This window comes from Falco rusticolus, chromosome Z (genome assembly GCF_015220075.1).
Source record: "Falco rusticolus isolate bFalRus1 chromosome Z, bFalRus1.pri, whole genome shotgun sequence".
NCBI lineage: Eukaryota > Metazoa > Chordata > Aves > Falconiformes > Falconidae > Falco > Falco rusticolus.
This window is the reverse complement of record NC_051210.1, coordinates 67,601,189-67,616,025: the sequence shown is the minus strand read 5'-3', so window position 1 is coordinate 67,616,025 and position 14,837 is coordinate 67,601,189. Positions and strand designations below refer to the sequence as shown.

Here is a 14,837-nt window from a genome sequence, read left to right as displayed (position 1 = left end):
CTCAGCGTCAAGGTGGTACTTGCATGGCAAGTCCAAGAAATCTTTAAGCAGCATCTTGAAGTCCGTAACTTATGCCCCATTCAAACTTATATATGCATTCTGGTGGCAAAATGTTTTTTTGTGGAAGTAATAGATGCTGGAAGGCCTGGCTTAATACACAGAATTTGAAACATGGGCATAATGCTATGAGTGACTTTACTCACAAACTACATGAACTATGGGCATAATTAGGACACTAGACTCAGTGACATTACCAATGCCATCTTGAAACATTTTTGCATGTTTCTGAGAAAAATCTTATTTTGCTAGCCCTAGTCTTTACAGAATATGCATATACTACATGCAATTAAATGTTTCTGTCTTGTTTCTTCTTTGTATAATTACTTTCCTTGCTGAATGTATCTGTAATAAAATATGATGCTCTGTGGGTAGACTTTATTGCTCTCTACAACTACCAGAAGGGAAGCTGTAGACAGGGGTGTGGATGGGTCTCTTCTCCCAGGTGAGGAAACAGTCTCAGGTTCCGCTAAAGGAGGTTTACATTTGAACACTGGGAAACATTTCTTCACTGAAAAGGTGTTCAAGCATTGGAACAGGCTGCCCGGGAAGGTGGCAGAATCAACATCTCTGGAAGTGTTAAAAAAACATGTAGATGTGGTGCTTCGGGACATGGTTTAGTGGTGGGCTTGGCAGTCCTGGGTTAACGGCTGGACTTGATGATCTCAAGGTCATAAATGATGCTATGATTTCCAGGTGTCTTTTATTATCTGAGCTTATTATTTTATTTTCCAAAATACTTCTCTTCTTAATTTCTTTCATTTTCTGTGCCCTTATTTTGTTCTGATTATAGATGATAGCCATTCACTTTTGAGTACAGCGTACAGAAGAGATAATTTAACTGTGATATTTCTAAGTCAGTATATTAAATACAGAACAAGTCCTGGCATGTTCAGAGCAAATTAAGTATCTTGCAGGTGAGTAATGTGAAATACTTTATATTTTTATTTATGTGTCAATCTATGTAGAACAACTATCATGACGATGACAAATACCTACAGCAGGACTACTGAACACATTAAAGCCTTTCAGAAGCAAGTCTTAACATTTTTCTGAACCTTAGCTGCTGAAGATGCCAACAGTCTCTGAAAGGGTGGGAGTTGAACCAGGATGCTTGTAAACCTGTATGTTGTGCTTCAACCCCAGCTTGGTGACTAAGCACCCCGCAACCACTGGCTCACTCCCCCCTCACCCAGAGGGGTGGGGAGGAGAATCAGAAAGGAATGTAACGTTCAAGGGTTGAGATAAGAACAATATAATGGTTGAAATAAAGTAAAAACTGAAAGAAAAATAATAAAGAAAAAGAGGGAGAGGGGCAGAGGGATGAAATCCAAAGGAAAGGGAGAAAACAAGTGATGTACAATGCAATTGCTCACCACCTGCTGACCAGTACCCAGCCAGTCCCCAAGCAACGACCAGCAAGCCCTGGAACCACCACCACCACCCCACCCCAGTTTATATACCCAGCATGATGCACCATGGTATAAAATACGTCTTTGGCTAGTTCAGGTCACCTGTCCTGGCTGTGTGCCCTCCCAATTTCTTGTGCCCCTCCAGCCCTCCTGCTGGCAGGGCCTGAGAAACCAAAAACTCCTTGACTTAGTATAAGCATTACCCAGCAGCACCTTAAACCATCAGTGTGTTACCAACATTGTTCTCACACCAGAGTCAAAACACAGCACTGCTGTAGCTACTAAGAAAATTAACTCTGTCCCAACTGAAACCAGGACACCATATGACTTAAACTGTAGTTTACTTTGGAAAATGTGTTTTATTTATGCTCAAGGTAAGGTTCTAGCCCACAACAGAGGTCTTGCATGGACTGGGGAAGCTTCCAAAAGTATTACATAATTATTTATCTGCTTATAAAATGTCAGCCTCATGTGGTTCTAAGGCTTTTGGTATGCATTTTACTTATGATCTCAAGAGGATTTGCTTTGTCTTTAGTTTTGATTTGGGGTTTTTTGTTTATTTTTTATTTTCTTTAATGGTATGTTGAAATGAGCAGATAATCCTGGCAGCGCATTTCTGACAGGGTATCAGCTGATAGGGCATTATTGTAGGTGGCGGGTAGAATGTAGTGAGATGCTGCCTTATGCCTGTGGCTGCCTTGATAGCAATAATCCTTTCAGAAAGACCCAAAAAGTGCATAGGAGAGACTGTTCCTGTCGTGACAGCCAAGCTTACTCATGTAGTAAAACAGCTTGGCAGGTAATTGCAGTACAGAAGCAGGAGACTGCAGGGAGCAATCAGCCAAGGTTCGGCGACAATGGGGGAGAACCCTCCAGGATCAAAGGAGACAGAGAAGAGTTTATTGCTACATAGTTACTGATTTAATGTTGAAAAAGCTTGAGAAGGAGGCTCTGCCTGCAAGGGCTTAACAGATAGGAAACAGACTTTGTATCCTGCAAAACTTGGTTTTAGCTCTGTGCAGGCAATGTACTCTCTGCAAGCAAAGCCTCTGGTCCTCCCAGGAGACTGACTAGCTACCTTCCTCAGTGTGGAAACAGCCGCTTCCCCAGCAGAGTGTTTCTTCATTCTGGTTGCTGGAGTCTGGTCCTCCCTTCCTTGGGCCTAGTGGTGGTTTCTCAGCTCAGCAAACAAGACTGATGCTTCCTGTAAAACTGCTTGTTGGAGAGCCACCTGGCTTTCTGAGCACTGGGTGTTTATGCAACCTCTTTGAAGTTCTCTTGCTGTTGTTTGTGTTTGGGGTGGTGGGGGGGGTGGTGGTGGTTGGTGGTTTTTTTACTATCTCCTCCTGCAGGTTATCAACATCAGCAGCGTGTACCTCAAATTGTACTGGTCTACTAGCCTTTTAGCAGCTAAGTTAATAGTGAGTCACACATATTGAGCAGTAGGTTGAGGCTCCAGGCTGAAATAATGGATTACTTATAAGGCTGAGAAGTTCTACCAGTTTCCTAGTACTGAACTGGAGTATTGTATCCTTTAAGCCATTAAGTGGTCATTGGATTGGCTTGTATCTGAACTCCCTCACTGAAAGATTCCTCTGGCTTACCAGATATCTTAGATTTCTTTTTTTTTCAGCCATAATAATAGCATAAATAATTTATGTGGTATAATAATAGTGTAATAATGATCACCAAATGCATATCTATCAAAAATGCTAGCATAAAACCAAGATGATTCTGTTGATTTGAGAATGCTCAGTGAAGCCAAGTCTTGGGGAAAAAAATACAAAATATTGTCCAGCATTTGGGAACATGCTGTATTTAAAATTAGAAACTGTAACGTTTTATTAAATTTTAGGAATAAGCTTAAAATTGAAATGAAATATTATAATCAAATCCAAAGTGTGATGCATTTTTATTCATTGACTTTATACTGTGTAGATATTTTGGCATGTCCTAATTCACACTGAGGCCTTTTTTCTGGAATAAATATGATGTAACCCAGATATATATGGGTCTTTTCCTAAGCTTATATTATACCTGTGCATTTTCTATATATAGATACATATGCTTAACATATGTTTAGATCTAGATATTTAATTATTTTATATAGATAAATGTATAGATATGTATTATATATATCTATATAGGTATATCTATATGTATATATTGATAGCTGCATAGAGATCTGATATATCCATTTGTATATGTATCTAATACATATATACATTTCTAATGATATCTATATTATATATCCATATTATGTATCTCTGCATCTATATATTAACTGTTTATATTTATCTGTAGTTAAATGTATTATCTATATACAGATATATAGATAATTTGCTGTGTATAAATATAGATCTTTTTCCCCATAAAACTGATGTTGCAGTTAGCAATGTTTCACATACTCTTATTTTCAGTTAACACAGAACCATATGACATAAAAGGAGACTGTGTGATAAGCTCATCAGTTTTTTATTGCTCTGAGATGCCTAAGCCAGCTGTAGATTTTGATTATTCACTAAAGAAGAAGATTTTGTAATAAAAACTGAAATTAATTTGCTCTTTAGCAGTAAACTCTTTACAGCTCAAGTGCCGTTAGCCAGGTACAGCGTCTGGCATCTTTTTTGACTTGAGAGCTGATGTTGTCCCCTAGACGGGTTACTGAGCACAGCCCAGATGTGCTGAGAAAGGGTCCTTCTTCAGAGGCACTTCTCACAGTGAAGACCACACCTGAAGCCACAGCTACAGTGGGAATGTAACTGAGAAGCAGTTGTAACCTGCATGTCACAGCGAGTCTGCCTCAGACCAGGACACTGCAGTGCAGCTAGAGGCTGGGATGATGACAGGTGTCGTGTTCTTACCTTAACTGCAGCACTGGGACTGAAACCCCTCCGCTGTCAAGACCCAGAAACACATTCTACCATACGAGTTACCCTTGTGAATGGAAGGCAGGAAGCAATGGGAGAAGTCATTGCCTAAACCTGTGTCAGCTCTCATCCGGACTTTCTACGGTGGGTCCAGTTTCTGCATGTTGTTAGCCATTAGTGCTACAAGCCCACTAGCTAGTACTGCCATGAGTTGTGTTGCTTGAAGTAATGTTGAAGTAATGTCAAATATACTTTTAAAAAAATAATAACCAGGCCAGGAATTTATAAAGGGTTAAAAGTGGAGAACTGTAGCTAGGAAAAACTTACTTTATTCACCTAAAACTCTGCTTCAAGAGAAATACAGCTTCCAATGAGGTGATGCCATAAATAGGATTGTTCTGTCACCTACTCAATAAGGCTGAGTTTAGATTTTCCAGCATGTAGGTCCCCCAAGCTGTGACGTACTGAAGAAGCAAGAAAATGTTTACTACTTTCTTTCCTTGGTTAGGGTGATCTACTCTTCATTTTTGGCCTTTCTGATGGGTTGGGTATAAATGAATAGCCGTTTTCTCTTCTAGGCCTGACAGAGCAGGCTCTTTCTTGTCTCTTAGAAGAATGCTGGAAGCATAAAACAATGTGAAAATCAATGAATCACAATCTATCATTTAAACAACATTCACTGTGACTCATTCATGAAATGCTTTTGCAGAGTTTCATGTGACAAAGCAATAACCATAAACGTAATCATCAGCACCTACTCAATCCCCTCTGTACAGCTATGTGATTCTGTGATTCAAATTGTTTTGGACAGTCTTAGCAGATATAAATCAGCACAGAAGTATCAGAGGCAAAATAATTCAATGTCTTAGAGCAGCTGCGGGTCACACTTTTTTATGGGTGTGGTAAGTTCTACTGGCACAAACATCTTCAGTTGTTAAAAAGAGGTGGGGGAAAATCAAAGACTTCTATGAGTTTTAAGTTGTATTTAAAGTGTGCTTTCACCCTTCACGTGATGACTGTGTTAATCACATCCCATTCCACTCCTGAAGCAAGAAGGTGGTGAGAGCAAGTGGTAGGACTTGTTCGGGCAAGGGCAGCTTAAGCCAGGTGACTCTCTCAAGACCTGCCAGGATGCTTCCAGAAGATAACAGATCTTTTATGGTATCACTCAGTATCGCATCCAGGACTTCCATTATTCCAGAGGCACGTTTCCCCTGGAATAATATCCATGGGACTGCCTGCTAACATATGTTGGTGTTGTGGCTTCAGTGATGCCCGCAGAATAGGTGGCAGTTGCACAGCTCTTCTGAGTGTGTTCTTTGTTTCAAGGCCTTGATTTTTGGTGCATCATGTTCTCAGTGCTTCTTGCATGAACTAGCTTAAAACACAAAAGCGAAACTGAAAAAAACCTGAATAAACAGCACTGTTGGAAGGGATGAAAATAAGAAGCCATACCATCTACATGAAAAAATTCTTCTATCAACATTTATGCTAAATTAGAGGAGCTATAGCAAATTATTAAACCAGAAACTTTCAAGTAAGAAGGGTTGTATGGAAGAAACATGGAATATAAATCAAAATCCAGTATTCCAAAAGAAACCAAGGTAAAAAAGGGCTTGTGCAGTTGTGAAGTGGCTTCTTTCGTTACTGTGGAGGGAAGACAAAGAATTTATCTTGCCATCTACCATAAATCCGAAATGCTAGACACTGTGCAGAGCCTTCTCAGTAGTTAGGAGTGCTGTCCTTGTAAGGGAAATTTGCATATTGTGGTTTAGATTAACAATCTGATATACTGAATCATTGATGCAAATACATTCCAATATATTAAATGGCATATACAATCAATCATGGTTCTTGGCCTCTGTCACATGAAAATCTTTGTCAATTATAGGAAGTAGCCTTCCCAGAAGGAGGATTTTGGATTGAGGCTGAATGATAAAATGCATCTGGCTTTAAAGTTGAGTGGGGGGTGGTGGGGTGGTTTGGTTTTGGTTTTGTTTGGGTTTTGGTGGGGTTTTTTTGTAACAGGTTTCATCTTTCAAACTTGTTCAGAAGGTTTTTCACAAGTTAAACAAAAGTTTGTATATCAAACTTACTCTGTACACCAAAGAACCTAACAGAAATGCGGCTCTCTACTTTTTCTGAATAAAATGTGTTGCTAAATATATAGTGAGGTCTGAAATTGGCGCCCTTGTTTGAGGGCTATCCCTTTGCTCTGGTGATATTGCATGAAGACATCAGGCAAACTCAGGACTTGCTGGGCAATATAATTTTGTAATAGGAATAAAAGCAGCAGAAGTAAAGATTTTGATGTGAACTCTCCTTTTACTTCACATCACCTGTAGAATTATGAAGAACATAACAGATGAAGAACAAATACTGAAGAGACATTCATGAGAGGCTCCATATCAACAAAAGTTTCAGAAATAATTCAGCAGGCTTCTAATGCATTTTGTCTGTTAAGGCGTGCAACCATTTTGAACGGCTATGGATTTTTTTGTGCTTCTCCTATTTTCCAATATGATCATGAGATGAGTGCCTGTCATTTTGTTTTGCTTTTAGAGAAAAGATAAGTGTGATTACATATCTAAGCATTTTCCTGCATATAGGAATTTACTTGCATTTCTGAGAGCTTTCTATTAATCTTACTTGTCTGCTTGAATCTGTTTAGGTTCTTGGTTTGGTTTTTTTTGTTTTGTTTTGTTGTTTGGAGATTTTTTTCCCCCAAAATAAACTCATCCATCTTTCTGTACCAGTTCATGACAACCTGAGCAATCACCCTTAGTTTGTGGCAGGCATACCTACAGCTAAACAAAATCAGTTTATTAAAACTGATATTTTTAATAAAATATCAAAAAAAAAAAACCTTCTGAGAAGTTACTGTGTATATGAGAAGCTGTTCATTCCAGAACTGTAACACCAGACTATGTGTGTTGTGCCCTAAAGACTAAACTATTAAAGAGCAGTAATCACATGTACTTCTTGTGGCTGTAACTCAAAGCTCTCTCCACCAGCCTCAAGCACCCTGTTATCCCTCTCTTTGGCACTTGCTGTTTGCGACGACTCTGCCCTACATTTCCAAAGTGAGATGCTCCATTTATAAACTGCTAACTGTAACAGTAAAAAAAGCAGGTGATTATCATTTTACTAGATACTACTTCTGTGTGTAGGGGCTTGCAGCTGATGCATCCCTGACATCATGTGATACTCAGTACCATGGGATGATGATGATGGCAGTTGAAAAATCTCAAGGTGCCTGAAACTTCATCGCTGCTCAAGCTGGTTGCTAAAATGCAAGTGAACATGAACCGCTAATATCTAAACTAGGGGGAAATATCCAAAATAGAACAGCACTGTAAAGACATATTCAGCCAGCTGTACTTTTATATTATAATGCAAAATTTGATGGGGAAAAGTATGTATTTCCACATCCTAACAAATTAAAAAAAAAAAGTCAACAAGTAAGAAATCCATTTCTCTCCCTCTCAGACTGTTTGGATAACATTTAGCTCATGTGATTAGGTGACATGGAATCACTTGTGCCTTGGAGAAGGGAAGTCTATGAAGAACTTGAGGAGTGTGATGAAATTAGGTGCCTGGGAGGCAGAATGCCAAATTAAACTGATCATTGTCAGTGCAAGCTAATGCACAATAGAAGGGATAATTGTAATTGCAAACATACCTTCAGGGTGGTGGTTTCTAAATTAACTGTATCTTTAAGGGAAAAGGATTTGTGCGTAAGTCCATGACATTATTTGGCTAAAACATAACTGTGCACTAGGAAAACAAATAAGAAAATAAGACTGGAAGGACAGATAATAAGGATTGCTGTGACCATATTAACCCTTATATAATGAAGATCAGAATTAAATATTGAACACAGTATATTACCTAGAAGACTTGATTATTATCCTTTATGTCTGAACCTGGTTATCCTATTTAGAAAGAGAAAATATACATAGCATAGAAACATGGATTTTATTTAGGCTTAAATTTACATATATTAATTTATATGAATTAAGCAGGGCCTTCTGTAGCCAACCACCCACCATTTTTAAAACATCTGTCTTTTACTGATGAAACAGTACTTATTTATTTGCAGAGAGAAATGCAGTCCCTGGGGAAATATAACCAGCTGAGGTGAGGGTGAAATAAAGGGAAGCTGTAGGGAAGAAAACTGCTCCAATGTTACCTCATTTCTGTCATGTCATAGGAGAATTTGCATGAATTTGCTAGTTATGGAGCAGATCAGTTCCAAAGCCATCATGCAGAACATACAGGGTAACCAGGCAATCAGGCCCAGCCAGCATGATGGGTCTATGAAAGTCAGGTACTGCCTAGTGGATGAGGGAAAGGCTGTGGATGTTGCCTACCTGGGCCTTAGCAGAGCCTCTGACGCCATCTCCCACAGCATTCTCCTGGAGACACTGGCTGCTCGTGGCCTGGACAGGTGCACTCTGCGCCGGGTATAAAGCTGGCTGGCTGGCCGAGCCCCGAGCGTGGTGGGGGATGGAGTTACATCCAGCTGGCGAGGGGTCACCAGTGGTGTTCCGCAGGGCTCCGTGCTGGGGCTGGCTCTGTTTACCCGAAAGAAGGTTGTAGTGAGGTGGGTGTTGGTCTCTTTCTCCTCAAGTAGCAAGTGATAAGAGGAAATGGCCCCAAGTTGTGCTAGGGGAGGTTTAGATTGGAAATTAGGAAAAATTTCTTCACTGAAAGGGTTGTCATGATTGGAACAACCTGCCCATGGAGGTGGTGTAATCACCACGCCTGGAGGTATTTAAAAGCTGTGTAGACGTGGCACTTGGGGACATGGTTTAGTGGTAGACTCGGCAGTGCTGGGTTAATAGTTGGACTTGATGATCCTAAAGTATCTTTTCCAACCTAAATGATTCTGTGAATCTATGATTTGAAGGAAAATTCTGTCATTTCTTGGACTGTGACTGAATGATGTAATCAACAATATTAATAGACTCTAAAATAACTAGTACCGGAGTGCATCTGCATCTGCATGTCTCCTGGCCTTCTTACTCACAAAACATTCAATATTTTAACTTTTCAGACTTAGTAACCAGACGCTTTTGTGTGTCAGTTTATTCTCCAGAACTGGAACTACTTTACAATGTTCAGTTTAAGAAGACACTAGATTTTTATATACTACCGTGGAAAGAATTTGTGACTGCTTTATATTTTTGATATTTCACTTTGTTCAAAACATTCTCAAAAAAATTAGAAAAATCTTTAAAATAATGGTTGACTTTAAATGAGTATTCTTGGAGCCACAACTGTCATTGAAATTAATCATTTGGATGTCAATTTCATTTTGATCAAACATTACACCCTAATACTGCAATTTATTCTGTAACTCTGAAGCAATTGTGTCAGCATGATCACCATCTGTACTAGGCACAATTTCAAATCAATGCTATTCTTTTATATTTTTTCTTGAAAGGGAAGGCCTTTGTTAATCTTGTATCACATTGAAAATAAAATAATTACCCTGTGGAGCTCCCTTTACCCTAAAAGAAAAACAAAATATGAACTTCTTACAATATGGCCTTAACTTGTCTATTGGCACATTCATAAAGCAAATTGTTATGAGAGACAAAAATGCTTGGATTCTGTTTACACATTCAGCGAGTGCCTAGATAACTTACAAAAATACATCGTTTCAATTCAGACTAAAGAGCCCATCTTGAATAGTCAGTGAACTGTCACAATTTTTGTAGGACCAGTTCTGAATTAGCAGTGTGCTGGAGAGCTTTGCCCTCCTCTCTTACGTCGGAGAAATAAGCAGGTTTTCTAAGGCTATAGAGCTCTGGCACTCTGTATAAATTGCAGGGTTGGCATTTCAGAGTGACAGAGATGCACTTTTTGGTAATAATTTTGACGTGTTCCTACTCCAAGCAATTTCTGAAGTAAAACAAAAGTGCATGATATTAAGAGAAGTATTTGTGTAGTTTCCAAATTCTACACTAGAAAACCCATCTCCACATTTGAATTCAACCTTTATTTGAATACTTTGTTAGATTTAGTGAGCAAATATAAATTTTTCTCTTGATAACGGCCTTCATTTGTAGGGTTTGGACCCTATGTTAGTATTGAGGGAAATGTGTTTGACCCTGGCCTTTTGCAATACAACTACAGGAAGTATAAACAACTTTGCAGGCTGGAGTTCATCTGCTTCAATTTTGTACCAACAGCACAAAATCATGAAAACATAGGGGAGGCCATTAATAAACCAGGAGAAGCAATCATTCAGCACAGAACCTTATCTCTGACAGTGGCCAGTGCAAATTCCTAGGGCAGAATGAAAGAACAAGGAATTTTGTTATTACTTTGTCTCCCAGCACTGAAATAAAAGTAAAGAGGCTTTAGATAGTGTGTGTACTTTATAATTTTCTTTTCCAAACAGTTTCAGCATCCATGATGTCCTGCTGCAAAGCATTCCATCATTTACCTATCCTCTGTGACAACCACTTTCTTATGCCTTTTAAGGGGAAAAACTGAAACCCAGGAAAATATGTATACGCTGATAAGGTCAGTAGCTTCTCTGAGGGAAGCAGTCTCAAACTTAGAAGAAAAAAAAGTGCAGCTGTTCCCCTCAGTGATGCTTATAGCTTTATTTCATTTCCCATGTGAAAAGCTGTTCTGCAAGGGAGGGGAAGGAGTAGTAAAAAAAGACTTCTACTATGGTTCTAGTTTACTTTTGGATTATGTGGAGGGGAGATCTCTGATTCTGTTCCTCCTAAAGGAAAAAATCTTATTTTTCTTAATCTATAGGCTTACGTGAACTCAGGGAAATCCTTTTTGTCTGTTCATTGGTGGATGAAAGAAGCTTGAGCACTACCATATACATACATACATACATATATACATATATATATATATATGCTGGATGTTTTAATGGGCAATGGTTTCTCTTATCCCATCCTATGTTTCAATAAGCTGCACCTCACAGGTGCTCAGTCTGAGGTATGAAAGCACTGTACATAACCTGTGGTGACTTGGTGAACCTGTTATGAAGAATGGAGAAAAGAAAATTCTGTGATTCTTGAGGAGCAGGCAGGCACTCCTACTATAATGTAAACGTTCATTTCTCTGAACCAGGTGGCAGGCTTTTTAGTTTAGCCACCTCTAAACCCAGTGAATTTAGTCTTATATTAAGAAAAAGGCCACAGAGTTTAACCTTGGGACATGCATGAGGCTTAACAAAGATAAATGTAAAGTCATGTACCGGGATGGAATAATCCTGAGCAGCCACCTAGGCTGGGTACTGCCAGCCTGGCCAGCAGCTCTGCAGAAAAGTCCCTGAGGCCCTGGGGGACAGTGAGCTGCACAGGAGCCACCCTGGGGCTGGCTGCAGCAAGGGTCATCAGCATCTGGTGCTGTAGGAGCAGAGGCATAGCCAGGAGATGGAGGGACGTGATGATCCCCCTCCACTTGCCACTTCTTGGACTGCATCTGGAAACCTGTCCAGCTGTGGTGCCCTCCAGCTGAAGAGAAACACTGAACAACTGGAGAGAGTCTAGTGGAGAGCCACTGAGGTGGAACCTAATTGTAGTCTTCCAATACTACAAAGTAGTGATAGAAAAGATGAAGGTACTCTCTTCACAGGAGTACATGATGACAGGACAAGAAGCAACTGATGTTAGTTGTTTCAGGGGAAAGTATGTCTGGATATAAGAAAAACATTTTTCACTGTGAGAATAGTTAAACATTGGAGTAGACCACCCAAAGAAGTGGTAAAATCCGGGAAAGTCAAGACCTGGCTTAACAGAGCCCTGGAAAATCTAATACAGAGTTCTGTTTTCAGAAGAAGATTGAACCAGATGATGCCCAGAGGTCCCCTTCAGTCTAGACTTTTGTGCTTCTGAGAACAGTCAATGGGTGGTGGCCATGCTTATCTCATTGGTACTCAGTAACATACCCCCTAAATGACAGAAATCAGCGTGAGGTTCTGAATTTCATTTCTGCATATGGTCTTGTCTAATCATTGTGAAAATCCATGAGCAAAGGTGAGCTTTGAGTTGGAGCAGTAGGGAACCAGAATATAAATGTCATTACACAACTAAGCCCCAGTGTTTTAAATGGTACTCACGTTATCACCTGCAGTACACAGTGCGCATGTCTGTGCAAGGGAATTTTGTGTTTGTTTGTGGTTTGTATTTTAAAGTGCACTTACTTTACTTCATCCAAAACATAAAGGTGTGGACAATGAGTCACTGACTGAATACCTCTGTACATGACTCACTCTTTGCTACACTGCATTACTTCTGTTTATTCCCCATATGCTTCCTCTTCACCAACTTGCATTATCTTTGATCATTTACTCACTTCATTATACAAGCCCATGAAATCATAAATGATATGAGAAAAACAGGATAAACATTTGTGGATTTTGCACAATACAGTGTAAGGGAAAACAATTAAATAATCAGGCAACAGACTTAAATTGTCAACAAAGGTAAGACTTTTTCACACCACAGTTGTTAAAAAGGGAAGCTCCTAGACACAGGTTTATGGAGGTCAAAAATGGAAATACTCCTCTACTGAAATGTTCAAACCTCTTTTTGTGCATGCATGACTATTGAACATTCTGTGCAACCTTCTAGCTCAGAATATCTGTAAATCACTGGTTATTGGAAGCTTGGAGGGCACAGCAGGAAAGCCATTTCTTTTTTGCTTTCTGCACGCGTGTGCTACTGACTCCTGTCAGTGGTGGGATCCTTGTCAGGTCTCACCTGCTGTGATAATTCTGTTCTTTAGTTGCATTCAGGTATTTGGGACATCAGCTTTTGTTCATAAACCATTAGCAGAAGACAAAACCATAGCAATGTATAAATGAACAATTGTGGAAGAAACGGCCCTGGAATGCCTTTGGACTGTATATGAAGTTTTTTGTTTTATTCATGGATATATTAAGCAGATGCAAATATCTGCAAATAATACATTATTACAAAAAGGAAGTACGTTTCTTAGACTAATCAAGTTCACTAACTCAAACAGAAAAATACCATGTGGCTTCGGATTTGCTAATTGGCTCAAATAATCAACAATGGAACAGCAACTTCAATTTCCACTTGGTAAACAATCCGTGGCCTAAAATACTTGAACAAACCTTTCACTGTGGAACAAGAACAATGACTAAACTTTGGAGGGAAGGTAGGGAAGCACAGTGCACTTTGGCAAAATTCTCTGCCTGTGTAATTTTCTTTCTTGTAAGTCTCAATGAGTCCTGGATGGGTGTAAAACACTATTGCAGTAACTGTAACATTTCTTTCTTTGTGAAGCTACCCTGTCTTCTTGATCTCACAGTCTTTCATGTAGAATTGAATATAGGGAACACATGGAAAAATGTGGAGGTACTATTAGGGATCAAATCTGCTTAGGTGGGTTTAGGCAACATGAGAAGTAACCATGCAAGAAAAATTTCAGGTTTTGTTTGTTGCAAGCAAAGGGAGGAAATGAGATGAGGTATTAAACCTGAAATAGAGCCTAGGAGTTGCTTAAGGAAATTTGTGCTTTGTTCTTTAAAGTGCTCTTATAATATTTTCTTTCTGGAGGAAAGCAGCCAAACTTACAGCTTCTTCATCAGTTTATATAATGTGACAGTACAGTGTTAAAAGTGTTCACTATTACAGTTTTACTTTATATTTTTGGCTAAGTTTTTTAATATACTATTAAAAATACATTTGGTTTATTGTTTTGGTTTGGTCTTTTTAAAGGATTCCGCTTCTTGTGGCTTCTGTTCCTTGGATTCATTCTTTTTACCATCAAATCCCCAGATGAGCTATAGGTGACTATACTAATGCCTGCCTTGGTGTTACACTTATTGCCTGAGCAACACTTCTGTTACCAGGTGGCCTGTCATCCTCTGCTTTTTTGGATAATAGCAAGCTATGAACTTGCTATTTTATTTTATTTTAGTGCATTTATATACTTTCTCACATAGTTAGAGGAAGACCAGATTTGTATACAGTAGTTCAATTAAAAAATAAGGTGCTATGTATCTGTTCCCCTGAGCATCACTGATTCAGATTCAATTCACATGGACAGTAACAAACTGCCAGCTATGAAATAAGCAGATATTTTCAATCAGAACATTTTTAATATAAAATTTAGCACCACTACTTGACTCAGCAGACTGAGGCTAGAATGTGAGTTAAAGTGAATTTACATTTCCATCAGTGAGTTTGTCCCCTGGTACCAAGGCTGCATTACTATTTCATGGAGACACAATTACAGATTCTTGCAGTATTAATATCACTGAAATTCACTTTAATGTGAGTATTTTCAGATAAAAATTCATTGCTAAAATACCTCATGCCTATGGGCCTGCCACCTGCAAAATGTTTGCTGGATTACTGCCGAGGTACCATGGGCTGTTAAAGTTGAACAGATAAAGTAACTCATAATCAAGAAAGCACACACTTTTAAGAGGATCTCTTAGCACTGTGAATTACTCACAGACCTTTCCAGCTAGATGGCATGGTTCATG

The 14,837-nt window shown here is 39.1% G+C and overlaps 1 long non-coding RNA gene across 1 annotated transcript; it reads left to right on the top strand.

Annotated features, from left to right (window-relative positions):
- Nucleotides 1-487: 487 nt before the first annotated feature.
- On the top strand, nucleotides 488-9,076 carry LOC119141063. The gene is made up of 3 exons (XR_005101824.1): nucleotides 488-502; nucleotides 6,909-6,912; nucleotides 8,976-9,076. It is a non-coding gene; the product is annotated as an uncharacterized LOC119141063 (long non-coding RNA).
- Nucleotides 9,077-14,837: the final 5,761 nt, after the last annotated feature.